Raw genomic sequence first — 15,960 nt, forward strand, 5'->3', positions numbered from 1 at the left:
AACCACACATAAAAACTGTACTGTGGTTGACAAAGTTGTTTCCCATAGGAATATGAGTTAACATTTACTGTACATATGTATTGGAATTGAACAACAGATGGTGGATGGTATAGACAGGTTTGTTATTGCTGAAATGGATGGTTACAAAGAGACAATGAAGAAAACTATAATCCTTGTAGCAATGGATTAGAGTTGCAGACATCAGTATGAACAAATGTTTAGCCTAAGATAGATATGTTCACTTAATATAGATGGATATATACATAGAAATATATTGATATGTAAATATACATAGGTTTGTATTTAAGCAAATATTTCCTTACTCTCTTAGCTGGAGAGCCTAGAAGTGATAACCCCACAATAGCAATGAGCACACCTAGTACCCAGATCTTGGTTTCTAATACCATTCTCCAATAAAAGGAGCTAAGGCTCTTAGAGAATGGGATGATTCTAGGACTGGGCATGAGATAGATTGTGCTCGAAAGGAATGCTCAAAACAAAACAAAACCCATAATTAGGGAATATGTTAAAAGGACATAGGAGCAAACTGAAAGCGCTCTTAATGGCCAAAGCTGAAACAATTTCAGCTATAAATAAACAAATCAGTATTGGATTATATCGAAAGTATAAAATGTCCATGAGTCCACAATGACATAAATAAATGATTGGATAAATAAATGAATGGGGAGAGGAGAAATCTTCCCTGAAGAAGAATTCTAAGTGATTTATGTAGATTTTCTGCCCCTAAGGAGGTGGGGCATAACTCTCTACTCCTTAAATGTAGGCTTTGCATGGTGATTTCCTTCAAAAGCGTACTGTATGAAAAGGGGAGGGCAGAGAATAGAAATTCCACGGTGGAGAAATATGACACACGCTACTACCTCAGTCAGATGATCAAGGTCAATATCCAACGTGCTAAGTCATGTTAATAGTATGTACCTTTGATATGATGTAATGAAAATAGCAGTTTACATCTGTGATGTCCATCTCAAAACCCATAACTACATTCTAATGAGGAAAACATCAAACGAAGTATGAGGGACATTCATAAAAACATCTGAACAGCCCTCATCAAAACTGTCAAAGTCATCAAAAACAAGAAAAGCCAGTGAAGCTGTCAGAGCCAAAAGGAACATAAGGAGACATGATGACTAAATGTAATGTGGCATCCTGGATGGTATCCTCAAACAGAAAAAAAAATATATAGTTAAAAACTAAGGAAATCCGAATAAAGTATTGAGTTTAGTTAATAATAATGTCTCAATATTGGCTTAATTGTGGCAAATATACTATACTAATATAAAATGGTAATGATAGAGGAAACTGGACATGGGATGTATGAGATTGCTCTGTACTGTCTTCCCAACTTTTATGTATATCTAAATCTATTCCACTATGCAAAGTTTATCTTTTAAAAAGTTGACTGTACCAAACCCTACTTGAATTACAGATTCATAAGCAAAGTAATTGTTGTTATTGTTTTACACCAAAAATAATGCAAACATACTAATCTAGATACAATTTTTGGGCAGATAAATGCTTTAAGAGAAATGGAAAATGGGTATTTTTTTTAATCAATAAGAAGTTAATATAGAGGTTTAGAGGATTTAAGAGAAAGTGATAGATACAGAAATCAAAGACAGTCTATCACATATATAGTGCAAATCTCTGAGGAAGAAAACTGAAGCAGTTACTCTGGAAAACTCTGGCAATGTCATCTCCAGCTGAACATACACATACCCCATGACCCGGCAATTCTACTCCTGGATATACTTCCCATAAAAAGACCTACACAAGAATGTTCATAGGAGCACTGTTTGTAATAGCTCTAAAGTAGAAACAGGCCAAATGCTCATCAGCATGAAAAAAATATTTTGTGGTCTCTTCATACAATGGAAAGCATAATGGAAAATGAAATTACCCCAAGACAAAACAAAACAAAACAAAACAAAACAAAAAACTGCAATGTGTTAAATCTGCAATGTGATAACAATGTGATAAATCTCAGAAACAGAATGAGTGATAAAAACCAAACATAAAAGAATATATTTTACCTGATTTCATTTACATAATCTTCAAAACAGACACAACTAATCTATGATATTAAAAGCCAGGATAATATTTACAATTAGAGGGCTGTAAATAGAAGAGAGCACTAAAGGGTATCTGGGGTGTATCATCATCTGTTTCTGGATCTGGGTAGAGATTTTGTGGATCTGTTCAACTAGGTGAAAATGCTTCTAGCCATAAAATTTAGATCTGTTCTTTTTTCTATGTGTATGTTATATTTAAAAAAATTATTTTAAAAGGAGACTACAGACAGATACAACCACCAAAATCTGGCTCTTAATTGAAGCCTAATTTGAAGAAACTAATGCATAAAATAAAATTTTGAGACAAATGGGGAAATCTGAACATGGATCAGATATCATGAACATGATATCAGGAAATTGTTTATTAATTTTGCTAAGTGTGATAATGGTACTCTAGTTATGTAGGAAAACCTCTTAATTTTTTTGAGATGCATGCAGAAGTGTTTAGGGATCAAGTTTCCTGATTTCTATACTTTATGGTTCCATACGTAAATAGTTCAAAAAGAACACAGAGCAAAACAAATACAGCAAAATGAAAATAATTGTTGAATCTAAGTGGTGGGCTTACAAATTTCAAAATACATATTTTTCTGTATATTTCAACATTTTTTTACTAAAATTTTTTAAATGTATTTTTAAAAAATTATCATGTACTTTTCAGAGAGAAAAAAATCCTGAAGTTCTGAAATTAAAGTAACTTGCCATGCTGAGATTTAAATCCAGGACTATTCTGAATTCAGGTGCTAGGAAAAGAAAACATAACTGTCAGGAACTGGAAGGAGATTGTGATATTGTATTATCTAATTTCCTCATTTTACAGACAAGGAAACAGGCTAGAGAGGAATTTGACTTCTATGAAATGTTAATGCAGCATGCAATGTTTGAGGGGTTTGAGTTGCCTTGGTGTTAGCTCAGTTTTTCCGAAGAGCAGAACACAATAGCGTTCTTAGCTCTAAGCCAGAGTTCCCATTTACTCTTTAATTAGATGTGAAGTAAATTAGATTATATATTTAAATGCATATGTGTGGCAAATATATATTTTTAAATTATTGCAAGACTTATTTTGTTTCTGGTAAGATAGAACCCTGCTTGTCCCACCAGAACTAAGATGTGTTATGTTGCTTGAGCCAATCATTTAGAGGCCAGACACTCCCAACAGCCCATGAATGTGGCTTTTTCTTCCTTTGGCCTCATTTGTATCAACATCAAACACTGACCATTGTTATTAACTCAGAATTATGGACAGGGTTTTCTTTGTGCAATTTATCGCCTGTGGTGTCTACACTTAAATTACTCTCCGTCCATGAAAAAAAACCCCAGTGTCTGTGTGGGTGTATAGCTGCCAACACCAGAAACACCACTGCTGACAGATTTTTGATTGGTTTATGTTATTATTCCTTATTTAAAAAAAAAACATAACTTCTGTCTTGGAATATGTTCTCCATTGGTCCCTTAAGAACTGCAAGACAGTGTTAAGGGAACCCTTAAAACTAGGGAAATGTTAGGGGAAAAATAAAAGCTGGAGAAAATGTTCACCACCATGTGAAGAATCAGACAGGCCTAGAGGCTTGTGTAGGCCAGCTCTGCTTGATTCTCTCCCACCAAGCCCTTTCCTCTTTGGCTACATTGAAGAACCAAGGCAGATGAGGAAGAGGTTGTTGAGAGACTTAAGCCTAAACTCTTCAACTCTCACTATAACTTCAAAGAGTAGGAGGATAGGGCTATCTTCCTGGAGAACAAGATTTAGGATTATAAAAGAAGTGTAGTGAAGTAGTAAGGAACGTGGGTTCTAGTGTCCTGGCCCACACTTATTTGCTTTGTGACCTTGGACAAATTAATGAGTCTCTCTCAGCCTCAGCTGCCTCATCTGTAAAATATAGATCAGCCCTATTGGGGTTGTTGTGAAAACTAAAAGCATGCATGTGAAGAATTTAGGACAGTGCCTGATTTGTAGTAAATGCTTATTTCACTGTAGTCTCTGGGAAAAGAAAAAAAAAAAAAAAAGATTATGTGTTCCTGGAGAACCTCTAAGTCGGGTATTTTCAAACTTTTTCCAGCAACTACCTCTCCTACTCCACCCCACAGCAGCTCACCCATCTCCAGACAATTTCAGATAACACACATCTATACATCTATTAAGCATCTGCTATGCCACCATGTATTATGTCAGTATTAGAGTTTTTGAGACAAATATAGAACCCTTGCCTTCAAGCTGTTTATAGTCTACTTAGGAAGACAAACATGTAAACACAACTTTTCAACACAGCAGATAGTGAACCCTTGAGAGTACAGAGGAAGACTGCCTCTATTGGTCAGACCAGGAAAAGCTTTACCCAGGAGGCATCACTTGAACAGAGGCTTGAAGATCAAATAGAAGTACAAATCATGACCACCAGTTTGGCAAAGAATAATACATCTGGGGTCATTCAGGATGGAAGCAAGAATAGCAAGAGCTAAAAGTTTCTACAGGCCCTTAGATCTGCCAGTTTAGTTGGAGTGAATGTGTGGTAGATACTTAGTCTAAGGATTTAAAGATTAAGGACATGGACTTAAAAAGTAGACATACAAATGGCCAACAGACACATGAAAAAATGCTTAATATCACTCAGCATCAGAGAACTACAAATCAAAACCACAATGGGATACCACCTCACACCGGTCAGAGTGGCAAAAATTAACAACTCCGCACATAACATGTTGGCGAGGGATGTGGAGAAAGGGGAACGCTCTTACACCGTTGGTGGGATTGCAAACTGGTACAGCCACTCTGGAAAACAATATGGAGTTTCCTCAAAAAGTTAAAAATAGAGCTACCCTTTGACACAGCAAAAACTCTACCAGGTATTTATCTGAAGGATACAAACATAGTGATTCGAAGGGGGATATATACCCCAATGTTTATAGCAGCAATGGCCATAGTAGCCAAACTAATGGAAAGAGCCCAGATGTCCATCAACAGATGAATGGTTAAAGAAGATGTGAGATACATATAATATCACATATATATTTATATGTATACACACACACAAACACACACACAATGGAATACTACTCAGCCATCGAAAAGAATGAAATCCTGCCGTTTACAATGACATGGATGGAACTAGACAGTATTATGCTAAACGAAATAAGCTAGTCAGAGAAAGACAAATATTGTATGATTTCACTCATGTGAAATTTAAGAAAACAGATGGATATAGGGGAAAGCTAGGAAAGGCAAAATCAGATGAAATCAGAAAGGGGACAAACTGGGCAGCTGGGTGGCTCAGTTGGTTAAGCATCTGCCTTCAGCTCAGGTCATGATCCCAGCATCCTGAGATCTAGTCCTGCATTGGGCTTCCTGTTCAGCAGGGTGTCTGCTTCTCCCTCTACCCCTCCCTCTGCTCATGCTGTCTCTCATGCTCTCTCTCAAATAAATAATCTTTAGAGAGGGAGACAAACAATAAACTAGAGGAAACAAACTAAGGGTTGTTAGAGGGTACGTGGGTGGGCAGATGGGGTAAATGGGTGATGAGCATTAAGGAGGGCACTTGATGTAATGAGCACTGGGTATTATATGCAACTGATGAATCACTAAACTCTACCTCTGAAAATAATAATACACTATATGTTAAATAAATTGATTTTAAGTAAAAAAAAAAAAAAAAAAAAACCCACAGTGGAAAAAAAAAAAGAACATGGACTCAAAGTTAGGATAGACTTGGATTTAAACCAGGTTAAATCTTCCCATTTCTCTTAACAGCCAAGAGACCTTGTGCAAGTTTCTCAGTAGCTTCTGAGTGCCATTATTAAACGAGGATAATCATTATTGAGTAGAGTTGCCTTTATTTTTATTTTTAAAATTTTTATTATTTATTAATTATTATTATTTTTTAAAGTAGGCTCCCCTCCCAGTGTGGGGCTTAAACTCATGACCCTGAGCTTAAGAGTTGAGCGCTCCATTGACTGAGCCAGCCAGGCTTCGTTGACTTTTACCCAGGGGCTTGTTTCTAAAGTTGGTGTGAAAGATAAAAATGGAAAGTATTCAAATTATTGACAATTCTATCTGCCATAAACAAGACATGTAGGGACTGTTTTATACTGAAAAACACCATTAACCACTGGAATCCCTATCAACAAAATGCTCACGGTGAGCAGCACATCAGGACTGAGATTAAGGGAAGGGCAGGCTCTCATCTCTCATCCAAGTCCTTTGGGAGAACAGGTTCATTGAAAAGAATGGTTGGTAGGACCTTCTGTACCTTGTATTTCTCACCTTCTTCTATTCTTTTAATTTTTGCTGAATGCCTATATGTGGGTTCACCTGTGAGTCAAATGCACATGTGGCAGGATTCCACTAACTCACTTCATGGCTCTCATGAAATGACCCATGGGAAGGGCTTCACGCAGTGACTGGCACAATTATCACTCAGTGTACTGAGGCATTCTCCCCGGCTCTCCTTCCCTTCATCATCATCACAGGCTAAGAGTGATGGATAAAGAAAAAAGCAATTTACTTGACCAAAAGGACTGCAATTTTACTTTTTGATTTGTTTCCAAAGACCCTACACCAAATACATACCAACATGGCTTCCTGTTCTTGTTTTCCCATTAAAAATTGCCTAAGCATGTTTTCTCATTTGGAAAACAGGCTTAATAGTATTTTCTATCTGATAAAGAGTAAGGGCATTGTCAGAAAAATACGTATCCAATAAATGATCAAAAGAATTAATGCGTTAGGTTCATTTGTTTTATTCTCTTTATATTATGCTGTTTTGTTAGAAGTAGAGAAATATCTGAAAGATCAGTTTTCTCCTTTCAAAGTATAACAAGTAGAACTGCTCTAAATCTGGGAATATGTCAGCCAAGTTTTGAATCTCAAAATGCTTATGTCTCTCTCTCTCTCTCTCTCTCTCTCTCTCTCTGTCCCTGGGGTGTGTGTGTGTGTGTGTGTGTGTGTGTGTTGGGCTTCTCCAAGATGTGGAGGTTTGGAATGAAAATGGTAATTGACCTTTAACGAGAGGGCTGAGAGAACTGCTTCTGTATATTATATGGCTGTGAGCTGGATTTTAAATGTTTGATTAAGTTATTAGAGTGTTTTGCTTTGGCATAAAATACTATAAATTTACGATTGCTGGCCAAAGTGGTTAGTCAGTGGAGAAGAATAAATTGTTTTGAGAGGTGCTTCAAAACCTGGATTTTATTCTCTTGGAAAGACAGGGTTTAAAATAAATCATGTAATACAAATGAGAATTTCCATAATTAAGGTCCAAACCAGGAAGATCCCTAGGAGCTTTGGAATGGTAAAATGAAGAACTGTATTTCAGGATTCTTTCATTTTCTTTTCTTGTCTCTTTAAATTGATGTTTTGAGTGTGCTAAGTTTGTTTTTAGAGACCCAGAGATCAAACAGCACAAAATGAGCATTTATTAAATATTTGTCGTTAAACAATTTTTCTCTGAGATGTAAGGACTTCAGAGAAACTTTGAAAAAAAGTGTCCAGGACAGCTTAACTTACTTACAGTGCTTCACACGTTAGAGGCCCCTGTCACCTGCGCCCATGTCATTTCTGGAGAATTCATGTCTGGTAGTCCTCACTCCCTCTCACCCAGTAATGTCACTCCCTGACAGCTTTTGTGTTTTCAGAGCATATCCTCTTATTTCTGTCATTTAGAAAATCTCTCTTAAATGACAATTTCCCTCCCCTGGGGGCTCTTTCTGACTTCTGGCCTCCGACCTTCTCCCCAAGATTCTTCTACCTGGTTCCTCAAAGTCCCCAGCCTCCCTTCAGTGCTTGCTAGGCTTCTCCCAGGAGTGCCTAAGTAAATAAAATGTGATTGCATGTTTGTGATTGGTTCTTGTACTGCTTTATTTATTTGGTATAGGTATTCACTAGAGAGCTTTCTACCATACAGTATTCCAATATACCATTTATAATTGATTAAGTAGGGCAATTGTGGTCATTTCTCGAAAAGTATGCCATCAAGCCCTCTGTTGGGAACCTGGGCACATACTCTGATGTTGTTTCTATGGGATCACAAGGAAAAAGTGAGGACTGCAGCCCTTGTAGAAGATTATGAAGTGCTACCCAAATTGTACTGCTAAACCACTGATTTTCATTGGAGATTAGCTAAGTGATTAAGAGCACAGGCTGTGTCCTCAGGCTACCTTTCTGGGAATCTCAGGTTCTCTACTGGCCAGCAGTGTAGCCTTAGGCAAGTACCTTAATCTCTCAACTCTACAAAGGGGTAGTAGAATTACCTACCCCAGAGATATTGAGAGGATTGAATGAAATAATGCATGTTTTATGCCTAGCAAAGCGCCTGACACAAAACAAAGTGGTTAATACATATTAACTATTCATTAATACATATTAACTATTCATTAACTATATATATACACACACACACACACACAAAAAAAAACTGTCACTTATATCTGATCATGATGATGATCATGTTGCACTCATTACCTAGTGAGGCCCTATGCTTATCCCAGTGAGGAACCCATTTGTGGAACACCTCTTCTAGAACTGCCTTCACATCTCCTCTGGCAGTGACAGACCTGGCACAGAGTAGGTGTTCTGGAGACATTTGTTGAATGCTCGCTCAGCAGCATGTTTCTTTGAACATCCTTCTTCATAGCAAATATTTTTTTTGAAATATAATTTATGTAAAAGAAAATATATACATTTTGAGTGTTATGTAATTACTTGTTGGGATATGCTTTTATTTAAAAACCGGGTAATCCATTTGGAGCCAGGTCGAGTAATTATATGTCAGTAAGGAGAAATCTCCTCTTTTTTTTTTTTTTGTATATTTTTTTATTGGAGTTTGATTTGCCAACATTAGCATAACACCCGTCACTCATCCTGTCAAGTGCCCCCCTCAGTGCCCGTCACCCAGTCACCCCATCCCCCCTCCTACCTCCTCCCGTTCCACTACCCCTTGTTCATTTCCCAAAACCTCCTCTCATAGTAATTTTCTGTATACCATCTGATCTCTGTAGTGATGTCTTGTTATGGGTCTGGCTTTCACTCATTATTTAATCCTTACTGTAACCCTAGGGAGTATTTGTTATTAGCCTCCCATCTACCAGTAAGGAAATGCGTCCAGGGAGATTAAATGATTTGACCAAAGTCTCAATCTATGAGAAGTGGAGGCAAGATTTGAAAGCAGCTCTCCATGCCTCTGTAGCAGATGACATTGTCATTGCCTGATCCTGTGTATCTTCTTAAGACCTACGTGGGGAGGACAAGATGTGGTTACGAATCAAAGACTGCTTGTTCTGCGTGCCTTGTAAACAGGCTCTGAAGGTAGCACCAAAGGTGGAGAGCTCATCTCTCAGCCCTTGCTGTTCTCTGCAGCCTCCTCCCCTTCCCTCTCAGATTCCTGCAGATGGTCTGAGAGACAAGCGCAGGCCTTGCTACAGAAATGGATCTCTGAGTCAGCCCTTGGGAAAAAGAAATCTCTTTGCTGGTTTTATTTTTCTTGGTTGATTTATTTGACAAGGACCCATTCTGTACATCCATTTTGGAATTTCAAAATCTTTTTTTTATCTTCAAAGGTCTGTCTTAAAAAGCTGAAGAAAATAAAAGAGAGGCTATGTATGCTACTCACTGTGTGATGCTTTCTAAACCAGGGCTCTACCTTTTTATTTTCTGACCCTGAGATCATACAGGTTGCAGAACAGGGGCTGAGCAGAGCTAAATCCCAGCAGGTAGGAGTCCGATTTTCACTAATCCCTAAAGACACATCTCTATCACTGTTGTTTGACTTGTCAGGACACCTACGTTGCAAAACCCCACAGAGGAAGAGCACATGAATTATTCACTTTCTAACAGAGCTTCTCTGATGAGATTAGGTGTTACAGCCAACCAGCAAGAGGAATGTTCCCAGCTCTGATGGATGCAGATACATACAATTGCTGTTGATCTTCTTTACCTGGAGGTCTATGAAACCCCACTCTGAGGCCTTCAGCAGAGATTCTAGCCCAGTGTTCCTGGGATCACAGTTTTGGCAACAAGTCATTTACAGAGGAATCCCTCATCCTGGCACATGGCACGTCAGATACAATCAGAACAGGCACCAAGATTCCCTGGGAACTTTCTCCACTTTAACATGTGTTTCAGCTGAGAGAAAAGCCCAAGGGGGTGGTGGTGGTGGTGAGGAACCTCAGGCTGATTTTATAGTTGCCTTTAATAACCAATTCAGCCTAAATTTATTAGGTCACAATGCCCCTTTGAACTGTGGCATGGAATTTTCCATGCATAGTCTGGTTTCTCCAGTGAGAAGCAGACTTTCCCATTCAGTTTTGTGTCCTTGTTGAGTGAAAGTCCATGCCTTGACCATATTGGTTAAGAACAAGCTTTGATCAAGGATAGGCTAGGATGATCATTTCACCATGGCCCTTGATGCTTATATCTAGTGACAGTGGCTGAAGCACTACACCTACCCATGTGGATTACCATGCATATACCAACTCTACATGAAAAGTCTGGATCTACGTACACTTTTCTTCCTGAAGACAGCAGGGTTCTGTGTTATTTTTTTTGCAAGCTCTGCTTCCCTGCATGCTTTCGTATTTTGCTCAGGATAAATTATGACATAACTTTGTCAGTTTCCTTAGCCCCTTCTAATTGAACCAAGAAGTTCAGATGAAGATGTTTTTTGAATTGTTTCCAAATCTCTAGGTCTAGAAAGCAGGGAAATAATTTGCTTAGATCCTGGAATGTCTTTTTTTCCCTCATCACAATCTTGAGAAGTAGAATTTGGTTAAATGGTACCCGAGATCAATTCAAATGAGCAAATTGATGTTGGGGACTTACCGTGTACAGCATCCTTTGCTAACGATGATGGGTGATAGAGTTCAAGATACAATGGAGTCTGTTGACTTCTGAGTGATGATTTGCCTTCCAAGTGTGCCAGCATGTAAGAGTCATAACATTTTTTATTTTCATGAAGTTTTTGTGATGTGTATTAGATAAATAGCTCTTCAAAGGTGTGGTCTTGTGGGTAATTTTGCTATGAATGAGAGTAATGCAGGCATTTAAGGAAAATAAAGAAGGTGAGTTAATTTACAGAAACATATTGACTAATGATATAGATGATACCTTAAAGTGATAACAAGATAGTTTATGAATTATTAGAATATCAAAGCCACTATCCTAGTTGTACTTAAACACACATCCCGAAGGATGCAAGTCAGTTTATTATTCAGGGAGGTAAGCCAAGGGCCTTTGCGTATTTGACAATACCTGATCATTAGCTTGTATGGCTCACTGCACAGCCAAGCCATGATGGACTTTTAATGAAATTGCTCTCACGCATGTCCTTGTGTACTTCCCATCATCTACACAAGACTAACATTGAAATGTAGACCACTCTCTGCAGTCTTGACTATCTAGATGTGGAGGAGAGCGGTGGAGAGAAATGAGCTTCCCATTCCACACATTAACATTGGAAGGGGGTTGCCTGGGACATAGGGAAAGGCGGATGCAGCACCATAAGCTAGATGGCCCAAGGTCAGAGGAGGGACTGAGGGAAAGGGATGTCTTGAGGCAAAGAACCTCTGGTCTGATGTGCCACAGCTAGTGACAGCCTGTAATAGAAGCAGTGAATAAACACCACACACCCCTCTGAGGGGCCTTAAACCCATTCAGATGTATAATATTGTTGAGTGCAGTGAATAGACTAACATCATCTTGGCATCTCCGCAGTGACTAATTTGTGGGCTCTCTGATTCTGTCCTGAGTTAAGTGGTCTTTATGTTCCAATTCTGGCAGTGCTGAACAGTGATATATTGTGTCCATGATTCCACCCGGTTTATTGGTGCTCACATAATGACAGCCTGTTGAATGGGAAGAAGTAGTGCATAAACAAGACAGCCTGAGCTGGAGGGGAAGCACTAATTTTCTGAGCCGTATTTGTTCTGAGTTAGTCATGAGATTTTCTTCTATCTGTGTAAGCTAAGATTTTGAAACTTGATGTGTATGTACATAAGTTTACCTGTACACTTGGAGTTGCAAAAGAGGTCAAGTTTGATTACATGGGGATATCAGGAATTAGCATAAAGGCATCTTTGCCTGATAGAAAAAGTTAATTTGGAGTCCTGTCTCCTTCTAGTGACAGGGGAATCCCCTGTAGGTTTGGGATCTCAGGAGTCAACACAGAATCCCCCACACTAAGGAAAAACCTGTGACCGCATCATGGGCAAAGTCTTGTCTTAAGAGGACAGATCAGTTGATTAATACAAAGAGTGGGAGCTGGAAGTTAAGGCCATGTGCAGGGTCACACGCTTAAAGGGCCTGGTATGGAAGAGGAGCCATCGTGAGTGGTGGGATTGAGGTGGATGCAGTATGTTTGTCTTGAAGGGCACTATTTCTCATTGTTGACACATGTGTACTATGCTTTGCTAGGGAAGAGTTGGTTTGAAGAACCAGTTTAGAGTAGACACATGACAGGACCATAATTCACTAATTCCACTGTTATTTTTTACTGTTATTATTGACTGTTGTTGAAGTTGAAATTAGCAGGTACTACATATTCATGGTACAAAACTATTAAGGATTAGAAGTGAAGAAAAGGAAGTGTCCCTGCTTTACCTGATTCCTGGTTCCCCTTCCCCAATGTAGCCATTGTCTTGTTTCTTTTGTATGCTTCCAGAAATAATTCTTATACAAACTTATAAGTGTGTGTATGTATGTGTGTATGTATGTACATATGTATGCATGTATATATGTGTGATTTTATACACCAATCAAAGCTCTATCCATAGGTGGAGAAGATAGTCACTTATTTGGCATGGTTGAAGAAAGCCAGAAAAGTCCCATAGTCAAAAAACATATGCCCATGGCCTAAACATGGATTGCAGATTTTTCTTTTTTAACTATTTGAAAATTTTTCTTTTTTTAAAAGATTTTATTTATTTTTTCATGAGAGACACAGAGAGACAGGCAGAGGGAGAATCAGGCTCCCCATGGGGAGCCTGATGTGGGACTCAATCCCAGGACCCTGGAGTCACAACCTGAGCCAAAGGCAGATGCTCAACCACTGAGCCACCCAGGCACCTGAAAGTTATTCTTTAGATCTTAAAAAATTATTAGGACTATTTAGAGCAGTTTTAGGTTCACAATGAAATTAAGGGGAAAGTACAGAGATTTGCCATATGCTTCTCTTCCCTACACACTCCTAGCCTCTCCTATTGTCAGCATTCCCCACCAGAGTGGGACATTTGTGACAATGGATGAACCTACCTTGGCACATTGAAATCACCCAGACTCTGTAGTTTACATTACCATTCATTCTTTGTACATTCTGTGGGCTTAGGATTTTGATTTTTTGTTTAACCTCAAATTTAAGACTTCTCTTGCATTTGACTAGGATTCATCTGCCAATTTGTGAATGAAAGAGACCTGTTTCTAAGTGGGTTTTGGTATCTTCTCTCTGCCTGTGGGGGCCTCACGGGGACGCTGGGCATACTAGGCACTGTGGTGTGCAGAGCAGTGTGGGGTCCCATAGACCAGTGCGGGTGAATGGAGAAGCCATGAGTACATCAGGACTGGAGGGGGAGAGTAAGGCCATGTCTGAGGAGGGGAGCCAGGAGACTCTACACTACTAGAGAATTGGGGGCAGGGACTAGAGCCCCAGACTCACTCACATTGGCCACCTGGTGCATGGGCAAGTGGGCTGTAGTGAAGAGACAGCATGGAGGAGAGAAAATAGCCTCCATACTTGTCTCGGCATCTGTCTTCACACACAGAGAGACGCTGAGTCTCTGCAACTAGGGACTTCTTGACAACTCACAGTCTCAAAAGATTTCTGAGAGCAACAGAGGAAGAGCCACTTGTGAATGCTTACCTATGATCATGTGCCTTTGTTGACAGATGCCTATCTTTGTTCTTAGGGTGATAAACTGCTTCTGTGATTCCATCTTTTGAATTTCTATGTTGCTGTTGCTCAGGATAGGAATAGGCATCCCAGAAAGTGTCACCACTTGTTTGTAGCTGACGCTGAGTAAGATGAGAAGCCCTCCCTCAGGCAGGATCTGGAATCTATCCTTCCAAAGGTGGGGCAGGCCCCTTGCTGCCTGCTTCAGCCAGCCCACCCTTGCCTTTTCTGGGCCACACAGGATAGATAGACAGCAGGAGTGCAATGGTCAGCCAAGGCACAGATGAGATGAGAGGGGCACTGTACACTTGACCCAAATCCTGGTCCTGCCACTTACTGCTGGTGTGATGAGTCATATAGTAAATAACTTAAGTGCTCTAAGCCTTGGTTTTAATATCGTAAAATGAGATAAAATAAATAATGGTCTGGACCGTATAGGGTTGTTGAGAGGATTCAATATGTTAAACCCTTAGAACACTGTGAGCTCTCAAAAAAGGTTAGGTGTTGCTGCTATTACTCTGGAAACTTACTGTGTCTCTATTGTCAGCTGATGGCACTGTCTAAAATGGAGGTGGGGGAGTCCAATCCTACTGCCTTTCTCTTCCTTCTGGCCATAAACCACTACTGGGCAGGGCCTGAGGTTGACCTGATTCCTATCTGCATCTGTCCTCTGGGAATGAGTCCTTCAGGCGGCCCTGCTTGTGTTTGCTGATCTAATCAGGAAACTGATTCAGGGCCCATTCCAATGTTTATGTTGGCTCTCAGCCTATCTTGTCCGTCTTGAATCTTGAACTGTAAGTCCGAGAAGATGGGCCAGATCTGGTTCAAGTACTCTGCAGGATGGAGCCCTCCAAACATTTGGAGTGATAAATTGATGTATCTGGGGAGGGTGGCTGGGTTGGTGGTAGCTTTATCTTAGTTTTACCAATTCATTCCTTTGGGAACATCCTATTACCTGGAGTGGTCAGTTTGACCATCATTCTGCCTCTTGTTTTGGACACTGGGTTTTTAATAACAACTGCTGGCATTAATTGGGCATTTACCAGTTATAAGCTTGTGTTAACCACTTCCATATACATAGCCTTAGGCAAGCCTGAGAGCTGCTGGATGTCAGCTTGATGTTTTCCCCTTTGCCTAGATGAAGAAATAGAAGCTTAGAGATGTTAAATCACTTGCCTAGGTCACAGATGTAGTAAGTACAGAACCAGAATTTAGGCAGCCTGCCTACAGAGCTCTAAACCTTCAGACATTAATGTTTACATGAGCCACCTAGAGACATGGCTAACAGGCAGAGGCTCGTTTAGCAGATTCCAGGCATGACCCGAAAGGCTACATTTCTTATACACTCCTAGGCAGTGCTGACCTGTGGATCCCTAGATACTTTGAGTGACATGGCACCAAACCAGGAAGCCACACAGCCTTGGCTTGGCATGTTATCTTTTTTGTTTGGACCTAACAGTTGACTTCACACACAGCTCCCTGACAGCCATTGATTCATCTACTCATGGTGAAGATGATGTCACATGGAGCTCTCAGGAAGTGACACAATAAACCCTTAGAGTCTTTGGGGGAATGTACTTGTTGGAGCAGTTGGTCTTCTCTTAAAAGGTCTAGTAATATATCCTACTTGACTGAGCAAGGGCCTTTCTCTGCCCCCTGGATATGTCTGTTTTTCTAGTCTCAGCTGCGTTCCCAGGTTTGGGACCCAGAGGAAGCCACTATGACCTTGATTTTTCACCCAAACCTCTTTCTGTTATTGTGCTCCCTACCTCTGATTATAGTCTCATTTATTTATTTATTTATTTTTTTAATTTTTATTTATTTACTTATGATAGTCACAGAGAGAGAGAGAGAGGCAGAGACACAGGCAGAGGGAGAAGCAGGCTCCATGCATCGGGAGCCTGATATGGGATTCGATCCTGGGTCTCCAGGATCGCGCCCTGGGCCAAAGGCAGGCGCCAAACCGCTGCGCCACCCAGGGATCCCTATAGTCTCATTTA

At 39.8% G+C, this 15,960-nt stretch overlaps 2 protein-coding genes and 1 long non-coding RNA gene across 3 annotated transcripts in view; 1 reads left to right on the plus strand and 2 right to left on the minus strand.

Moving 5' to 3' along the window:
• Positions 1-15,960, minus strand: part of SPDL1 (spindle apparatus coiled-coil protein 1) — a 373,127-nt gene that overhangs the window by 354,246 nt on the left and 2,921 nt on the right. The gene's annotated exons all lie outside the window — the stretch shown is intronic.
• SLIT3 (slit guidance ligand 3) overlaps positions 1-15,960 on the plus strand; it is a 591,462-nt gene that overhangs the window by 60,745 nt on the left and 514,757 nt on the right. The window lies entirely within an intron of this gene.
• Positions 9,039-15,455, minus strand: LOC144311870 (uncharacterized). Its single transcript, XR_013377366.1, has 3 exons — positions 13,931-15,455; positions 10,900-11,095; positions 9,039-9,312 (listed from the first exon to the last, which is right to left on the minus strand). It is a non-coding gene; the product is annotated as an uncharacterized LOC144311870 (long non-coding RNA).

This window comes from Canis aureus, chromosome 4 (assembly GCF_053574225.1).
Source record: "Canis aureus isolate CA01 chromosome 4, VMU_Caureus_v.1.0, whole genome shotgun sequence".
Classification (NCBI taxonomy): domain Eukaryota; kingdom Metazoa; phylum Chordata; class Mammalia; order Carnivora; family Canidae; genus Canis; species Canis aureus.